This window comes from Phasianus colchicus, chromosome 1 (genome assembly GCF_987193195.1).
Source record: "Phasianus colchicus chromosome 1, bPhaCol1.hap1.1, whole genome shotgun sequence".
Lineage (NCBI taxonomy): Eukaryota > Metazoa > Chordata > Aves > Galliformes > Phasianidae > Phasianus > Phasianus colchicus.
This window is the reverse complement of record NC_143436.1, coordinates 115,718,886-115,738,318: the sequence shown is the minus strand read 5'-3', so window position 1 is coordinate 115,738,318 and position 19,433 is coordinate 115,718,886. Positions and strand designations below refer to the sequence as shown.

At 36.6% G+C, this 19,433-nt stretch overlaps 1 long non-coding RNA gene across 1 annotated transcript; it reads right to left on the bottom strand.

Moving 5' to 3' along the window:
* Positions 1-6,258: 6,258 nt before the first annotated feature.
* LOC149919975 (uncharacterized) lies at positions 6,259-18,138 on the bottom strand. The gene is made up of 3 exons (XR_016471825.1): positions 18,103-18,138; positions 8,521-8,641; positions 6,259-6,918 (listed from the first exon to the last, which is right to left on the bottom strand). It is a non-coding gene; the product is annotated as an uncharacterized LOC149919975 (long non-coding RNA).
* Between the last annotated feature and the right edge of the window lie 1,295 nt (positions 18,139-19,433).

Sequence of the window (19,433 nt, the reverse complement as noted above, 5' to 3'; positions counted from 1 at the left end):
ACCTCGGTTTAACAGTACTGTTTGCATAATCATGGCTCAGGTACATGGCCTGTACTCTTACCTTATGATGTCTTCAGCTTTACAGCTCTTTTCTTTGCCCTGAGATACAGTGATCACAGACTAAAGTATAAATGTAGATGTCCCTACAATTCTTTTCCAAAATCAATTATTTTACAGATTAATATTTAATATCTGTCCCTCCTAATATACTTAATCTGCAAGATAAGTATAACTAAAAGGCTGCTGGAAATGCTGTAAGTGACATGCATTTCTCCATAGTTTAAGCAGAATTCTACCCTGCCTGCCTATAGTCTTTCTTTTTGTTACCAACAAATCCTTGGTAATATGAATCATGATTATGGTTACATATATATTTTATGAAGCTTAGCATCTTCAGTACATTTTTCAGTTTTCTGTAAAAGCTACAGCTCAACAATATAGATTCAGTTCATGACAAAGCATTTTGTCCAGCCCCTTTTCCAAACAGACACTAAGTTTTAGGGTCTGTTCTCAGACACAGTGAAGAGAATCATATATTCTGAGCTATCAGCTACTCATTCACATATACTATTTTTCCCTAATTATTGTCTGATGAGAAGAATTTTTCAGTCTTCCTGAATTGGCTGTCATGAAATTATTTTCCTCTAGATCATGTAAAACAAATAGAAGGTATGATCTATTGCAGCATTCAAGGAAATAAATTCAATTTCATTCATTTCACTCCCTATTTCTCTTTGTCATCTCATCACAGCCAACCATAATAGTAAAATTTTATTTCATGGGGAATTAAACATGAGCTATTTTGCACATCTAAACTGAAGAATTTGCATTACCTGAAGTCTGGAGTTTTTGAGTCTCTTTAGTAGGTCAAAAAATTGTATAGAACTGTTACTGTACGTGCCCAACAGATAAAATTCTTGTTTCACCTACTACTAAAGCTGCATTAGTAAAAACAGTTCCTTTAAAGTAGTCCAAAAATCTGTGATGTAACTTCAGTTAGGAGGGACCTGGTAAGGTGTGACCTCAATTAGGATTTTGGAGAAATTTGAAAAATAGAACAGTTCTTTTGGTTTAAGTTAACAGATCTTTGCAAACATCCTCTCAGCATTCAATGTTATGTTTCTTTATATCTAGAAATACACTGCAAGAGAGTACATAGTGGTATAGAATGTCACAACAAAAATGAATCACTAATTAAGAATGCCAGTGGAGACAAGTGAAGCAGTTAAACAAGAACTAATTGCAATTTGTGTATTTATAAGCTTATGCATCCTAAGAAATCAGCTCATATATTTTATCATGAAAATTGACTTCCAATGTTACTAAGATGGATCCAATATGACTGTAAATCAACAGCTCAGAAAGGAAAACAGTAAGTAGCACTTCTCGCCCAGATTTCTGCTTCAGATTTCATAGTTCTCCACAAAAACAAAACATTTTAAACAACTAAAAAAAAAAAGCTAGAGTATATTTAAAAGCACTATTTAGATAACAGTTAAATTTAACGATCTCCTCAATATTTTTGATGGAGAAGAAACCTGCTGCAGCCTCCTGAAAAATGAGAAGTATCATATCAACCCACCTGCCAACTGGTAAACATTTGGCTCATCAGCTCCTGTTATTTTGACCAACTTTGAGAAGTACTGCCCACAAAAAAGTCAACTTATAAACTCTTAGTTGTAAAAATGATTTCACTGTACGCCAATGACACATAGTCTACACATCTTTGTGGAATTTGATCTGACAGATTTACAAAGATCAGTGGTACTAAAGACAAGGCAGAGGGTGAGGGAAAGTAAAAATTCAGAAGAAGAGTTGAGTAACTTGAGTGGTTTGTAGGTTCACAAATTTCATCATCATTTAATTTCATATCTATCTCACCTTCATTGGGGAATGTTGACCTATTTAATTCACTGGATAAAAATACTATGATTAGTTACACTCTGAGCCTGGCTTCTTCTCTGTCTTTTGGTGGTGAGTTCCCACTGCAACACTTTCTTAACACTGCTGAAATCTCCCTTGAGATTTCCCTCTTTTTTTATGATGCAGCCTCACAATATAAAACGTAGACTCTTTCTCACCTATACCATCAGGTCAAACATATTGCAGACTTGTCAGTGCTTGAAATCTGGGTAAGAAAGGGAAGGAAAGACCAGAGACCAATAATATAAATCTTTAACTCTGATTTCTTTTGGAAAATGGAACAAAAGCATTTGTTCAGAAATAAAGGCGGTCAAAACCAAACCAATTTATTAAATAATGGTTAACATCAGGAAAATTATTATTCTAATAGATCCTCAACTGTGCTGGGCCCACTCTGGGCACAAACAGAGTTTCTGGTGTTTTTTTTTTTTTTTTTTTTTTGCTCTAGGATATTTTAATATTTTGAAAGAGAAGAAAACAATGAACTAGGGATTTCCATTTCTTCCTGTTTCACACAGAGTTCAATCAATATTTAAAATAATTTAAAAAGAATCACAAAGGCACATGACCTGAAGATATATATACTTGCAGAAGAATTTACATCCCTACTAGGTGAGTTTTCTTGTGCTTTTAATCCTGATATAACACAGCATTTCTTCTGGTTTTTGGCTGCATTTTACCTTTTCTTTGCAAGGGATACCTACAGGAAATAATCCTCTGGATATTCTCTCATTTGTATGCTTTGGCAACTGCAGGCAAAAGCTGAAGTAAAAAAAATACAAGATAATCTCCAGAGAACGTTGTTAATAACCTAACACATATTTCACTGAAAAATAAAATAGATCCACCCAGTGTTCACTGTAATGGCGAACAGACCTGCAGGTTCAGTCAGGTTTCAGAGGTCTTGTTTTTTGACAGTGTTTTTGTACAGATGTATTCTGGGTTATGGAGAAAAATGTATTTTTATTTACCTTAAATGAGCTTGTAATAACAAAACATAAAATCACTGCTAATCTAATAATCAAATTAATTCAATTAACTTAATAACCCAAACTAATTGCACAGCACTAAATTGACCACCCAAAGTTCTCCACGTGCCTAGAAGTAATCAGTATAATCAGAATTTAAACATATGGCATCATAAGATTCAAGTCCAGATCTGTGCATGATCTAATTGGATAGCTACATGTAATTTAATAGTGTGGGAAAAAAGTTTAACAACTAGTTGCAAGTACTATTCCAACACAGAAAGAGAGTATTTTTTTAATAGAAAAAAGTAATTTAAATATAAATTTCAATGTGAAAAATATTCAGAATTTGTATGAAAAAAAGTATTTAACAATGAATATACTGTGTTCATTCACAGAAGAAAACATCCAGAGTTTTTCCTCTACGCTTCTTCTCCACATTCAGAAGGTTTTGCTCTTACATACATAGCAAAGAATCATTTCTGTGCCTCAGGAAACATGAGAAGGAGTCCATAGGTTACATCTTTGAACTTGGTATTTAAGTTTCAAAATTTTCACAACACAAACCTTGAACTCAGGCATATATTTAAGAGGATTTTTTTCCTAACAGAAGGCTGAGGTCTGACAGAAAAAGCATTTTGCTTTTTAAGAGGTTTAAAGAGAAAACATGAAAGAGATTTACTGAGATATTCTGGAACTGCATGGAATAATAAAATGAGAGCCTGAACAATGAACATGCCTGAGGACTCCGGATTATGGTATCAGCCCTTGTAGCCATATTCAAAAGGTCTAAATTCTTCTCTAGTCTCTCTAGGAGACTGTTTCTACAGTGTGTATTACTGCCTGACTGCGGGTCTTCACAGATTCCTAGCCGAGAGCAGATGCCATGCCAAATGAACGGAACAATCTGAAGATGTGTCATGGGGTAACATGCAAGTTTATGTGCTGTGAAGAATTATTGAAACAAATAAAAATTACTCTGGTCTAGGCTTCAATCAGTTTGCAGTTTTTTGTTCTTCAGGGATGTCAAGGCAAGGCTGACAACATGATGCAGGGTTTGCTTCCAGATCTTGCAGATGACCTGAAACAACACTTCAGGCTGTTTGTGACCTTAGAGTTGGCTTTGTTGAGCCTCATTTGGTTCATGTGGGTCCATTTTACAAGCCTGTCCAGGTCCATTTGGATGGTTTCCTTCTTTTGTGTCAGCTGCACCACTCAGCAGGGTATCATCAGCAAATTTGTCCAACACTGATGAACACTGGTCTCAAGACAGACCTCTGGGTGATACCACTTATGACTGGCCTCCACCTGGTCATAGAGCCATTGACAACAACCCTCTGGCTGTGACCATCCAATCAATTCTTGATCCACCAAACGTCCAGTTTTCAAACCATTATCTCTCCAGCTTAGAGATAAGGATGTGATGTGAGACCATGTCAGAGGCCTTGCAGAAGTCCAGGTAGATATCATCAGCTCTTTTCCATTGTCCATCAGTATCTTCACTCCATAATAGAAGGCTACCAGCTTGGTGAGACACAATCTGCCCTTTGTGAAGGTGTGTTGGCTGTCTTGGATCACTTCCTCGTCTTTCACGTGCCTTAAGATCTCTTCAGGAGGACCTGCTCCATGATCTTCAGAGGTACAGACATGAGGCTCATTGGCCTGTAGTTCCCAGGTCTTCTTTCCTCCCTGTCTTAAAAAGGGAGTGATTTTCCCTTTTTCACTGTAGAGTCTCAGGCTTAGGGAAAATAACTTGATGCTGTAGTACAGCCTATGAAATGAAGGCAAACTGTACTTTCCAATTCCAGTACAGCTGGAAATGAAGGTAAACTATCTGAACTAGTGAAGCTGAGGAAAATAGTGCACTAGAAAGGTTACATATGGTTTACTGTCACAAATGACAAGCTCAGTCATTCTACATGAAAGATAAAGTGCTACTTTAGCAAAAACAGAAGAAGGCTAATAAACATCCCAAGTTGCTTCAGAAAGGATCTTTTGAAGGAGCAGCTAATTACTTTCCTTTTCATTTGTCTTTTCCCTTTCCCATGCAAACTTCACACACAAGACGAACCTGTGAAATAGCAAATCTCTCATGAAGTAAAATGGACTCAGAAACAACTAAGAAATCCTTTCTCAATCTCATTTTGCAGACCAGTAAATGAGGTGAGATCAAGAGTTCATTTTTATGTTGCAGTGTGAACTACAACAGTCAGTATCGTCAATCCTGTTTGAACAAACAAACAGTGCTTTGAGGAGACGGATAGGAGCAAAATACAGCTGGCCTTCAGGAAGCTCCATCTTGGCTGGTCTCACTTTCATTTCTGCAGATTCCCTATAGTGTGCAAGGACATCATGTCCAGGAATGCGGGAAACCAATGACAGCACTCCACGCAGCAGAGATGAGCCTCAGTAAAAATTTGCTTATAATCTACTAGCAAGTTTCTATCCAAAGAAAGGATGTCTACATTATTTCATTCTCTGTGCTTCTTTGAAGCATGGACAGCTGCTTTCGCCAAACTGCTGAACTATATAACAAATCTGCAATATCCACAAACAGGGGTTGGAATGAGATACTCCAGCTTATTTTCATTTGACAGGGCTTAAGTACTGAGCAGTGTTTAGAAATCAAAGGCTAATACCAACTCTTTATGACCTCTTTCCCTGCCATATGTGGGTCTGTTGTGCTGAAATTGCCTTTTCAGGATGAAAATAGGAATGTAAATGGAACAGACTTTAAAACAGGTGAAAATTGTGTTTTTAAGTTTTCTGTTACAATCTGAGCTTATTGTCCCATGTTTCTAGCACTGACAACAGAGATGAACTGTAAAAAATTGTTTTCTCCATCTTGTAAGAGGAACACATTAAAGATGTCTACGTCACTTTAACATAGTTATTTTTTAAATCTACATTTCTTTATATGGTTATGGAAGACTACTTATCCTTGCAAAGAACTAACTGACTTCAGACACAATTATATGCAAGCTGTTCCTTTTCTATTTTCTTCTTAATGCTTATTTTTTTTGTTTTTATGTAACAAAAGATCACTATATTAAAAAGCAAACAGCATTCATTCCAGTACAAAACAAACCTATTAACTAGTTTTTACCTGGTACTGATTTGCATTTGGACAGAATAAATCACTTTTCTTTTGAATAAACAAAAATGCTACTGTTTTAGTAGACCTTAATTTTTACCCATAGGCTTACAAATTTTCCACCCTAAACAATTAAACAAAGGAATGTGATCCTGAGCCCAGCAGCTGGTGTTGACAGGAGCAGTCACAAGACAGCTCCCAAATGTGTTACCAAAGTGTTCCTTACAAGTTACATGAGGAGAGGAAAAGAGAGACCTCACCCATATGCACACATTGCATTTTTATTTTGTTTTGCTTTTTTAGCTGTCACAGTTTCATTGTCATGTTCAATTCCTATAAAAGACAAGATGAGTAACACTGCTTTGGTAGTTTGCCCAAGCATAAATCAGGAAATCTTAGTAAGTTATATTGCACTTAAAAAGCAAATGAATCAAGAACATTGTAGGAGGTGGGGGGAAAAAAAAAAGATTGTTTGGCTCTGGAATATCATTGTGTACAGATCAGACATATCAGCCTTCTGCTTTGTTAATTAGCTCAAGTTGACAGTGATTTTAATGGAACTGTCTCTTTCAGTATGAAGGTGGGATAATTCTTGCAAAGTTGTCTCAAGCAAGTTCAGTTCCACTCTTCCACAGGTTTCACATTAGAAAAAAAGTCTCATTGCTGGGATTACTGCTGTGCATGAAAGAAGAAACAGCCAGAAGTGGGGACCTGGAACACTGGAATCTACCTTCTGATTTTCTTTTATGAAGCCTTCCTAAAAATAGCTGTAGATTGTGGTATCACATTACTGTATCTGTGCAGCCAGATTTGGAATGAAGTTCAGTCTGTACACGCAGCTGAGGAGACTGAGAAGGGAATTGACTTCACTGTACAGATTCTGCTGGTTTGATCATACTGAGAGTTTGTTCCAGCTATTTTGCATTGGATTCTCTAGAAGAGTGAGTGTATTAAATAGGTAGAAAATCTTCAGAGACTTCACACAATCTGTAGTATGTAAACAATTGTTCTCAGCATATTTCCTTCTACTACCTAAATAGCACCCTACTACTCCAGCTTCATTTCTTTTGTACCTCTACTAGGTTTATATCCATCTAAATAAACATCTATTTCAAGGGACAGTAGAGCTGGCCCTAGTAAGTGTGCCTGACAGCATGTTGAAAGCTTCATGCTGCTAGAAATAATTTGACTGTAATCTCATGTGCATAAAACATACAAATATATATAGAATCACCAAGGTTGGAATCTAGTCTGGACTAGATCATCTAGTCCAACCATCCACCTATCATCAAGGTTATGTGCAGTGGTATTGCCCAGCCTCAGCAGCAGCTAGAGAAGTACAGTAAAAACACACCATGGAAATTCTTAATGATTGCTTGATAAAGTGACAGAGTGCAGTGGTTTTGTCACCATTCTGTATGAACTCATGCATTTAGAAGGTTTTGTTAAGAGGATTGGCATTACACAAAGGATGCCTCAAGGAAGGTGCAGTATTCAAGTTCTCATGATTTTGGGTCTCTATTTGAGCCTCTTTCTCAAGTATCACTGAGGCCCTTTGTATAGAATTGTAAAATCATAGTATCATAGAGTCCCTAGAGTTGGAAGGGACCTTTAAATGTCATCTAGTCCAGCTCCCTTGCAATGAACAGGGATACCACAGCTAGATCAGGTTGGCCAGGGCCTGATACAGTCTCACTTCGAAAGCCTCCAGGGAAGGGGCATCAACCACATCTCCAGGCAACATGTTCCAGTGTTTCATCACCCTCACTGTAAGAAACTTTTTCCTTATATCCAACCTAAATAAACTCTTTGAACTAGAACCTTGTTCTATCAACACAGACCCTGCAAAAGAGTCTGTAGCTCCCCTTTAGATATTAAAAGGCTATCAAGTCACCTTGGAGACTTCTCTTCTCCAGGCTGAAGAGCCCCAGCTCTCTCAGTCTGTCCTCATAGGAGAGGTGATCCATTCCATGGATCATTTTTGTGGTCCTCTCTGGATGCACTCCAACAGGTCCATGTCTCTCCTGTACTGAGAACTCCATATCTGGATGGAGCACTCCAGGTGAGGCCTCACCAGCACAGAGTAGAGGGACAGGATCACCTCCTTTGCCCTTCTGGCCATGCTTCTTTGGATAAAGCCCAGCATAGGTTGGCTTTGTGGGCTGCAAGGGCACATTGCTGGCTCATGTCCAACTTCCCATCCATCAGAACACCTAGGTCATTTTTGGCAGGACTACACTCAATGTTTTCATCTCCCAGTTTTTATTGTTAATGGTGGTAAGTTGTGCTATTTCATAACAGTTTACATCTTTTTCTTCTTTTTTTTCCCTTAATTTCCATACCTTCAACTTTCACATCTTACACTTGCCTAGCAGAGCAGCTCTCTGCTTATAAATAATTAGCAGTGACAAGGAGCAAAATGATCTTAGAATAAGTGCTGTTCATCTACTTTTTTCCCCATGGGAGTTAGTTCAGCATGGAGAAGTGAAAAAATATACGTAGTTATATTATTATATCAATACTATATGTACCTACATTTCTTGAGGAGGAAGAAATGCACCATCCAATTGACTAGCATAAAGATGAAAAGTTGATACTGAACAACCACAGCAGGTACATGAGGGATGAGGTGAGACACCAGTGAGAGCTGATAAGCCTGCAGAGAGAAAAAGAAATTGTCAGTACAAGACCAAAGATAAACTGTAAATTGGTGATTAAGATGTAATTGTGCTCCATGCTGTTCCCACTACCTAGAAACTACTGTACTGAGCAAAAGTGCTCATGGTACCCAGTTGACTGATTCAAGACAGTCTTATTGGCAGGACTTAGTTCTAACAGAAAGTGTGAGCAAAGATTTAGTAACTGAAATTGCTGCAGGATCCTCAGGACAGCCAAAATGTTAGTACTTTATGAAAGATATCCACTGGGGAAAAAAAAAGAAAGAGAGAGAGAGAAACTTTTCCTCCAATACAATTGAAAATGTGTCCCACAGTTTTGGCTAAATATTGGGGCTGATTTTGTAACTGAAACCAGCTTGGAAGTACACTAAGAATTCTAGCAAAACAGCTGTGTATATTGCCATAAATCTAAAAAAAAAAAAATAGTGTGAACTGTAAATTTGAACCCCAAACATTGTGCTCAGTTTGGTGGCTCTTATGAAGTTTTTATCTACATACCTAAGTGTAGACAAATTCAGTACCAAGATTATGACTCAGCAGCTTTCCGAGTCTTGCTATTGAGACAAATTATTTCATCTTGTAGTAAAGGGCAGGTAAAAATGGTTTTTTTCCCCTGCAGTTTACATATATCTTCACTGTTAAAACAAGAGCACAGCAAAATTAACTATATCCACATTATTAGCTGACTATGACTGCTAATTTGCTTGGCTGAAATCAATACAGGGGTCAGGAAGCAAATGTTAGTTCTGATTTATATGCTTGTCTGAACCTCCTACACATTGTTATACAGTGCTAAAACACTCCAGGAGATAATAAGGCTATACATTCCCCTGAAGGCAGTCTACAGCTGACCCTCTTCTAGAATTAGAAAATTCAGTTCTCTTTTGTTGCAAGATTTTCTTACATCTGTATTATCTGTATCAACATTTTGAGACACAATGGACAGAGCTTCTTTTCTGTCTTCATCTCAGGCTGCCTCTGCTTTTTAGACTAAATTTCAGCACAGAATAGAGGCATCTTCTCCTGGATCCAGAGAGAGTAAGAACCAGGAATATTTTATTGGTTCCACTGAAGTATCCATTGATTTTTTTTAATTAGTATTTAGAGTTATTTATAAGAAAATCTGGATCGCATGCCATCTTGATTCTCATGGATTGCACTTTCAGTTCTTTTACTACAGTGCTAAGGTTGGAATTAAGAACTGTTAGCAGCTATCACCCAAGCAAGAACTATTAACAGGCAAAAGCTGTTACAGTGGGTAATAAATCAATTTAAAAAAAATAACAAAAATCCACAAAACATTACACACAAACACGCAACTCCCCTGCAAAACACCTGCAACAACGGGCCATCTTAAAATGAACAAGAGACATTATCTGCCCCGACTAATTAGTAAATTCATTGTGTAACATTCAGGAAAAGAGGAATGTGTTAATTTCCCAGAAGGAGGATATATCTGAAACCCTATTCCTTGACCCTTTAAGAAGCACATTAGGGAGAGAATCAGAGTTGCTGTATCTTGCGATTTAATTAGGCAAGTGTTTAAGAAAAACTAATTATTTGGTAGATCCTTCATCTGTAGTTCTTTCCTCATACAAATGAAGAACTGCAAGATAGGCTCCTAATTACATCTTATCAACCATTCAATCTATTCAGAGTCTAAAAGAGGAGTGTGTATGCAGTTACTTGAAAGCTGCTATTCACTATTCATGGTACATTTTTCCTGTAAGTTTTCTAGAGTAGAAGTGCTAAATAAAGTGAAGTAGAATGGCAGACCTGTGTAAAATAGTTCATTTTCCTATTTTACATTTTCTGTTCTTCTCTAGCCACTTTCCGTAACGCTGTATCCACCTTTGACACTGATTCTTGTTATTTTGCTTAAATAGTCAAGGAGGGATACTGCTTCACTGAGCAAAAAAGCATTAGCAAGTCTACCTCTGTAACGCCTTTACTGTTGTCAGTTTTCCAGTGACCAGAGTAATTGAATCTGGGAGTAACAAGAAAATGATTTATTTATTTATTTATTTATTTTTTTACAGAGAAAAAAGTCAATATTAGAAACAGCAAGCAATCTTTTTCCAGGCTCTAGTTTTACACAGAGAGATATATGCAAGACAGTTTTTTCTAGTGAAAGTCTTCCAGAAATGAATCATAATATCTGTAATGTGCATATACACACTGTAATTTAACTGGTCTTTAGAACAATGAATCTCTAGTGTGAAATTTTCCTTGTTAATGATCAGCATAAGCTATGGTTCTTAATGCAATTATGAAACTAAGGCTTACAGTCTATAGGCAACAGTAACAAGATGATATCATTAAACTTCTCATTTGGTTCACTGATACCTAAAGGGAATAAGCAGCCGTTACTATAAGAGCTCACTTTTTCCTATCAGCAAAAGAGAACCTAGCATAGATTAAATTACATATTATAGGTTCTTCATTCCCTAAGCTATGCAAATAAATTGTTCCAGCATCAGATAATGGCCAGGGTTGGAAGGGACCTCAAGGATCATGAATCTCCAACCCCCCCGCCACGTGCAGGGCCACCAACCTCCTCATTTAATGCTTGACCAGGCTGCCCAGGGCCCCATCCAACCTGGCCTTGAACACCTCCAGGGACGGGGCATCCACAACCTCTCTGGGCAGCCTGTTCCAGTACCTCACCACTCTCTGTAAAGAATTTCCCCCCCCAACATCCAACCTAGATCTCCTCTCCCTCAACTTAAAACCATTTCCCCTCGTCCTGCAGTTATCAACCCTTTCAAAGAGTTGATTCCCCTCCTCAATCAGCACTTTCTTTTTATTTTGAAAAACATTAAAGTAAAAAAAGGTAGTGCAGATAGAGAAAAGAAGCTTTCAAGATGCCAAGAGCAACCAAGTCCTCCAAACTCTTTGGGAAAGTTTTTCTCCTTGAAGGAAGACCCAACATACAAGGGCTACCATCCAATTACCATCCAACATCAGATATCTTCATAAACAGGACCCAAGACCTACACTAGGCCACTTACTCTAAGATCTGGGAGCCAGAGCAACGCATAAAGTTTCTCAGCAGAACTAGTGTAGCTACCTCCCATAGCCTCCAAAAGTCTCTGTAGATACTTTGGTATGCCTTCCTTCACCTCACTTGGGTCAGTAACCTGATGGGAAAGGCCTAATACCTTTTACTTCAGTAGGAAAGCTGTACTTTATCTGGGTGGTATTGGGTTGAAAATGCACTGTGAAAGCCTAGAGCTTTCAGCCACTGCATCAATAGCATAAGCTATTGATTCTCAGCTAATGTCTCTTTCACTATCACATGGTCTGTCAAAGTAAATGGGCCTTTCCTGAAAGATTTCAGCAATTCACTTTCCAGGCAAGCAGTCATTTTTAGTTGCCCCATAGTATTTTTCATTCTGGCTAAAAAAAAAAAAAAAACCAGTAGTATGTTCCTTGTCTACACTGTCTTACAAGGCAGACTCTGAGAGTCCCAGAGCAGAAGTCTCTGTACATGTTAGTTGTAATCACTGCTGTTGGTCTTTTTAGCACCACCAGTTCAGCAAACAATGGACAGTGTGCTGGCACACCCAGCTGATTTTTGGAACCACGGGGATTATCCTGGGTGAATAAACACTGTTCTTTCTGATACATGTCAATCAGATATTACATATCCTTTTAAAAACAGATAGATAAAAAAAATGAACTTATTCTCACTGGGCTTAGAATAAGATAATCTTTCAGTGGTGAAACTATAGTTCAGAGCCTACAAAGAGGATTTCTTCATGCTTTCTTCATCCCTTCTTAGAGACACTCCAGAATATACAGCTTTTCTTTCTATAAAAAGCATTGAATCAAACAAGTACTACAGTATCCTGAGAGTAGAAAAAGTAATATAATGAGCTTTAGAATACAATAAATATAAAAAGATAGGAATATTCTATTTTTAGGCAAAGTATAATAAGAAACAGAAAATTCAGTGTGACAAGGTTCATGTAAGAAGTAAACTAAAAAGAAAGAAACAAGCAAAAACAGCAACAAAACCCCAAACCTGGAACACACATTCTTCAATCAAACAATTAAGAAACCTGTTACTACTGTCCAGATAGTGAAAAGGAAAAAGCAAGAAGCTTTTCACTGAACTTATTAATCTATAGATACTTCTAGATGTGAGCATATCACTGGAAACAGTCAACATCATTCACCATCCATTACCACACTACGTAATACTGTGAGGTTTTTAAACTCACACATCTATGGCAAATGAACAAAACCTTAGGAAAAACCTAACAATTTACTATCTGCTTAATTCCCTTTTTGCATATTACCTAGACAAAATTTTAGCTTAAATTCTACTATAATAAAATTATAGAATCTGAAGAAACAACAATTTCAATAAACTTGATCACAAAATTAACTTAAACTGAGAACCAAAACATTATAGTTTTTCTGATTGAATGTTACATAATGCTGGTAGGAAATACCTTTTTCACCTTTTTTTTGCATTACTTCTGTCTGAATACAAAATTTCAATTCTAAACCATCTATAAAAAGCTAAGTATTCTTATCATTTCATAAATTATAAAATAAAATACATGTTTTTCTCTATGTTACTAACATTTCTATTATTGTTATTTTATTCTCATTCTTAAACTTGCTTTACTCAGGAGGACAGCAGGCCTGCTCAGTAACTGATATCTTACACCTAAAGAAGGTTCTCTACTATATCCCCTGTAATACAGTTCCTGTGAAGGTAGGGTAATTTCCTTTAAAAGGGAAAAAAAAAAGATTTTAAGGATGTTTTATGAGGATCTGCTTGAGAAACTATGAACAATGGGAGTCTTGGATAAACAGCTCTATAACACAAAACTACTAAAACAAAAATGTTATTAAAGAAGAGCCAGTAACTGCATGGATATGTTTCCATCTATTGACATTCTTCTCCCAAAATAAAATTTTCACCCATGAATAAACCCAGTTTTAATTAATCTTAAGGATTGAGACTTAAAGTCTGTTTTTTCTTCTTTGGAATATTAGAACTGTCTTTACATTTCGCATCTGCTTTAACTAAACTCTTGATGTCTGCTAGACAAAGTCTGTCACTGCTCACAACAGAGTAGCCTGCATTGCTTTGCCTTTCAGGTGAAAAATCCACATTGTGAAGTTTTTATCCAATCAACACAGAAGACAGAATTTGAGGAGGAGCAATATACTGTTCTTCCTACAGTGCATGTTTTATAGGCTGTTTCCCTAAAACCAAGATTTCCAAATCAGAAATGCTGAGTGAGTAAAATCAGAAAGGTCTTTAAAAGGCATTTAACCAACTAAATGTCAGATATTTCTGATGGATAATTGTTTAATCATTTCTTTAAAATCTCCTGTGATGTGGACTCCATTTCCTTTTCAGGAGGCAGTTAACTCCATTTATTCTCACCCTTACACTCAGCACATTTTCCTCTACCACCTAATCCACATCTTCTTTGCCACACATTAAGTTACTTGGTGTCTTATCCTTTAGAAGGAATGTATTGCCTTTTAACTCGTAATAACAGTCGTCAATTATAAATACAGTGAGTGTTACAACTTTTCTCTGTTCATTGTCCTCTACCTTAAACAGCTTCAGTTCTATTTCTCTTCATAGAAGTTTTTTTTTTTTCCTAGACCTTTGATCCATTCCTTTTCTTTGCTCTGGATTTGTTAAAAGGTCACATGTAACCTGAACAAAATAATTCAGCTGTGGCCTTATTAAAATGGAAATACTCCAAGTTTTACATACTCCATAGACAGCATAATCTATATATATTTTTTGGGGAAGCAATGTGTCACTGTTGATTACTACTCTGTCTGCAATCTATCTTATTCTCTGTAGCTCATGCTTTTTTTGTGCGTATTTGTAATTGTTTCACTGCTTTCAGGAAGATTTTAAGGCTTAATCCTTAAGATTAATTAAGAACGTTTATTCATGGGTGAAAATTTAGGGGGAAAAGAATGCTGATAGATGAGAACATATCCATGCAGTTACTAGTCTCTCTTCACTAACATTTTTGTTTTAGCAGTTTTGTATTGAAGAGTTGGTAATTCAAATTCTCAGGATGGATCTAACGTATTGAAAAATGCCAGATAAGTGACTATGTAAACTGACTATCTTGTGACTGAGGAAATAAGTGTTTGCAAAGGGATCTGCTATAAACCTCATGTAGTCATGCTTCAGTAATAGAATATTTAATTAAGTAGAATAATGTAATCTCTTACTGACTTCTACGTACAGTCAACTTTCCAAAACAGAAGGTAACAATGCTGCTGTGAAGGAGCAGCCACAACATTTATTACAATGCTGCATTTAGCCATAGAGAGAATGTTGTAACCATTAACACTGTAAACACAAGGGTTACGTTTTCATATTTAAAACATTCATCTGGCCTCCTGTATATCAGTTTACTTCAGACAAAATAGATTTTAACCATGGTACCATGAGAACAAAGTTGTCATTAATGGCTGCAGATTCAGATCTTGTTGCAGTGAGGGACAAAGGTGAGATGGAAAAATACCCCCAACAAAGACATGGTAGTAAATATTTTAGTACTGAAGGCTGCAAGGTTTTGCTCATTGAAATACTTTAAAAAGTCTCCTTAACCATAAGCTTTTAGATCCTGTCTCTTTAAAATCTCCCTAATAACACTACTCCTACAAGTTCCACATCTCAGCAGCTTTTTTTCCTCTTTGGGGATAATGGGGCACCTCCTTCCTGTTCTCCTCTCAAAGGACAGTGCAGCCAGAGAATAAGATGCGACTCCTTGTGCCAGGAGCAAAAGCCCCTCATGGCTTACCCCTGATATTTGCTCCCTTCTGATTGAAGTGTGCCCTGGAGTTCAGTGTGTTCTGTGGTGCTTTGTAGAAGCTCCTGTGTATGTGAAGGACCTCGAGAGAATAAACAGAGCAAGTGCACAATAATAATTTCTGGATTTACGCAACTGAAGAGTAAACCTTTTCATGTTTACGGTACTGAATGACTGATGCTTCCAAGATCTGTTTTATATCCTCCTTAAAACATCTTTCCATTATTTAATCCTTGGGTTTATTTTACTTCAGCAGCTAGGCGCATATAATCTGTTGCCTTTCACTGGTATTTGATAAAATAAATGTAGATATATTAAAATACGGTTCATTTAAAATAAATTGTGTGCTTCCATAAAGAATGATTTGGCACTATGCTCATACATAAAATGAGATGGGGTGACTAAAAGCTAAAAGTATTGCATTCAGCTTGTGATGTGTTAAATAAAAGTATTCTAATAGCTATGCTGAGCTCCTGCAGATAGGGTTTCACGCTATAGCAAGGCTCTGAAGATTTACAAAACTATATTCGTATTAAAACACATTTGAATGCAGAGGGCACATGCAGTGTTAGAGAGTTTATACAGTAAGGATAGCATATATACCCTGGACTGGAGCCTCTGGAGTTTTGGCAATTGCTATGATAAATTTAATACTTTCAATAAACATTTATATCAGTAGGAATTGAGTACATGAAATATCCAATGGAATCAGACCCTCACATAATACTTGTCCTAGAGCTGAGAAATTATCCTAGGAATTATAAGGAGAGAAAAGGCTACATGAACATCCTGGGAAATAGCTCTTAAATGGCTTATAAGTCCCTCTGGTAAAAAATGCGAAGAAGCCTCCTAAAGCCAGAAAGGCCTTCTTGTAAGACTACTCAGAGTAAACAATTTTAAGATGAATTTTGTCAATAGGAAGAACTATAATAAACATTTAGAGTTAAAATAAGCCATTTTATTGGTTTTGTTTGAACTGATTTAGGAGGAAGCAGGAGAATACTCAAGACAGAAAATAATTAGTGTAAATAATGCATGGGAAGCTTTTGCACTGATGCTTCCAATTGCAGAAATGTGATTAGCATTTCACTTCTCAACTGGCAGTTTTAGGTCACTGGCCTAGTCTAGCATGAATAAAATTAGCAAATGAAAAATGGCAATCATGAAGCAAAATTAAAGAAAGGCGATTTGGAAAGGGAACTTTTGCTACATCAAGTAAAGAAGATTAAATTTAATACCTCATTTAATGTCACCATTAATCTGTCATTGCACTGGGTCAATATGTGTAGAAGCAAATGGAGACAAAGAGGAGACTCTGGGTAACGGGGCTTACGTGCATTTCCTTCACTTCAGAAGTTTGACTTGGTAAAGATTAAACAGACAGAAAATGATTAGTCCTGGCCTTTGCAGTGCCCTTGATATCCAGGGCCCTCCCTAAATAACTGAGTAATCACAGATGATGACATTAGGCTCGAAGGCACAACTCTTGGAAAAGTAATGCTCCAGTTACAGGTAAACTCCTTCACCAATGGCTTTCAGATTCTGGCAGAGCTAAGTACATGGAGCTGCCCCCAAGTGATATATTAAGTTCCACTCCAAATCAAATAGTATTTCAGTATCACTGATGTAATGTGCTCTTCACGCTTACTGCTCTCATAGTCTACATTTTTAATCCATGGATAGATACACACATAGATATACACATATGTATGAATACGCATATACATAAAACATCCCAATTTATAAATAAGTTAAAACCCATCTGCACACTGAGGTTCAGGTACAGGTTTAAATCATAATGAACTAAATGTGAACATAAAAGCAGCTTCCAGAACTGGGTCACACTTCTTGATTCAGACTGCAGGTGTTGGTGAGTAGTTTCCACTATTATTTATAAAAAGGAAACTAATCTACTCCTATATCTTTATAATAGTGTACTTTAAGGCCACTGGTTCTTTTAAGTGCAAGCAAGTTACTTTCCATTAATTTCCATGTTTAAAGTTTCCATTTGATGTTTGATCACGGTTATAAATGACAGCCATAAGACCACAAGAAAGTCTTGCAATTCCATACAGAAATAAAAAGATTTTTTGTTTGTCATTGTCATCTGTATGGAAACAGTGACAGTTTGTGAGAGAGAAATATTACCAACTTTTAAAGTCTTAAAAAAATAAGTCTTTTTAATGTTTGAATATTGCCTTGGAGATACTGAAAAAATTCTTGGAGACTGCAGAATCAGGCACAAGTTCTCCAATAAAACAAAGGTTGCTGTTTCTAAAGTATTAATCATTTTTACAAGATAGAGAAAAAGTTTCTATTTACCATTAAGGAACACTCCACTATTCTGCAAGCATGAGAGAAACAGTTAGATCCAAGCAGTTTAGATAGGAGTATAAAGGACATTTTTTATCCTAAATTGGAGAAGTAACAGTGATACAGAAACACGCGTATCAACACAAAAATCCAAAGGAATTTATTTAGATCTTGGTCCCTTAGTTAAACCATATTCTTGAATCAAATTAGAAAGATATGTTGTATAATCAATGAACATTCAGATGCTATAGTTATGAAATATATCAGAGAGCTTGGCTACGTAGTTATTATTCCAAAACAGATAGAATACTCACCCATACCCTGGGCTTGCTATGAAACTCCAGTGGGGGGGGGGGGGGGGATCTCCAGAAGAGACCCTTGCCCAGAGGCAGTCAGCTCTTAAATGGGTCTAGGAGAGGAGGAGCCAGGCTAAGATTCAGCAGTTCCCATACATATGTTAATATGACATTGTTAGGGACTCTGTCAAATTTAATTAGTAACACCCACTGATTACCTGAGAACTGTCAGAAAAATGTTTAGAGTTGAATTCTCCTACCTTTGTTTACTACAAAGCAATAAAATTTTACTGGAGAATCTGAAGAAAATAGATGAGTTATAAACATATAGTTTTGTTCTATTTCTCAAAACAGAATACCTTCCTGAGCATGAAAATAGGCAACAAGAAATTGTAAGAGCAAAGTAGACACAACATATTAGTAGGCAGTAGTCCCATATAAGATCAAGTTTGAATAGGGAAAAAAAAGTTATTTTTCAGTAGGAAACTAGAAATAAATGCAGTGTGTAAGTTACATTTTACTTCTATGATATCACTAATGTGCATGTAGAGTACAGGAGAGAGAAAAAACTACGTGCACAAGTCTTAGCATTAATAAGCCTGGGTCTCTGGAGTTGTGGTACTTAGTAGATTTGTATGTGATTGCAAAATAATAAAATACAAATATAGATGATCACATGAAATGTTTATTCTGGGCTTATGTTTCTAGGGGTTTATGCTCACCAACACTTTCATCTTTTGTGCCAAAAGCATCAAAGCCCCTTCTTGTCAAAAGGTAATTTTTTTCATTACTTCTTAAGAATAGGAAAATGGTTCAACTATTGGAGTTAAAATTCATTTTCCATTGTTGTTTGGTTTGGTTTTTAGTGCTACTTGTTTTGCCACAGGTAGCATTAAGTATTCTAAGATGGAGGTGAAAAGTAGGGTCAGACTGGCCTGTGCTGGTGCAGCAACAAAAGAGAGCAGAATTTTGCTAAGTCATAGCAGAGGAGAGTATGTAAGTAAGTAGCGAGGGTCAGGAAAGTTGGACTGTCTCAGACACTGGTGACATCTTGACTTCAGATGGTCAAATGCATTGGTGTGACGGGGAGTATACTTGTGGTAACACCGTACACTGGTTCACTGGTAATAGAGTTGTAATAATCTACTGCTTTTCAATATTCCAATTGAAATTTTAGATGAAAGAAATAATATGGAGCTCTTTTGAGACAGCAAAAGTTACTATCTCATGGAAAAAGTATTAGGATTGGACCTTTGTTACTTCTGAAAATATATGTAGTTAGGAGACTTGAATTATAAAAAAAAATCTTTAAAAAGTGAAGATTAACTATTCTAAACATTACCTTGTCA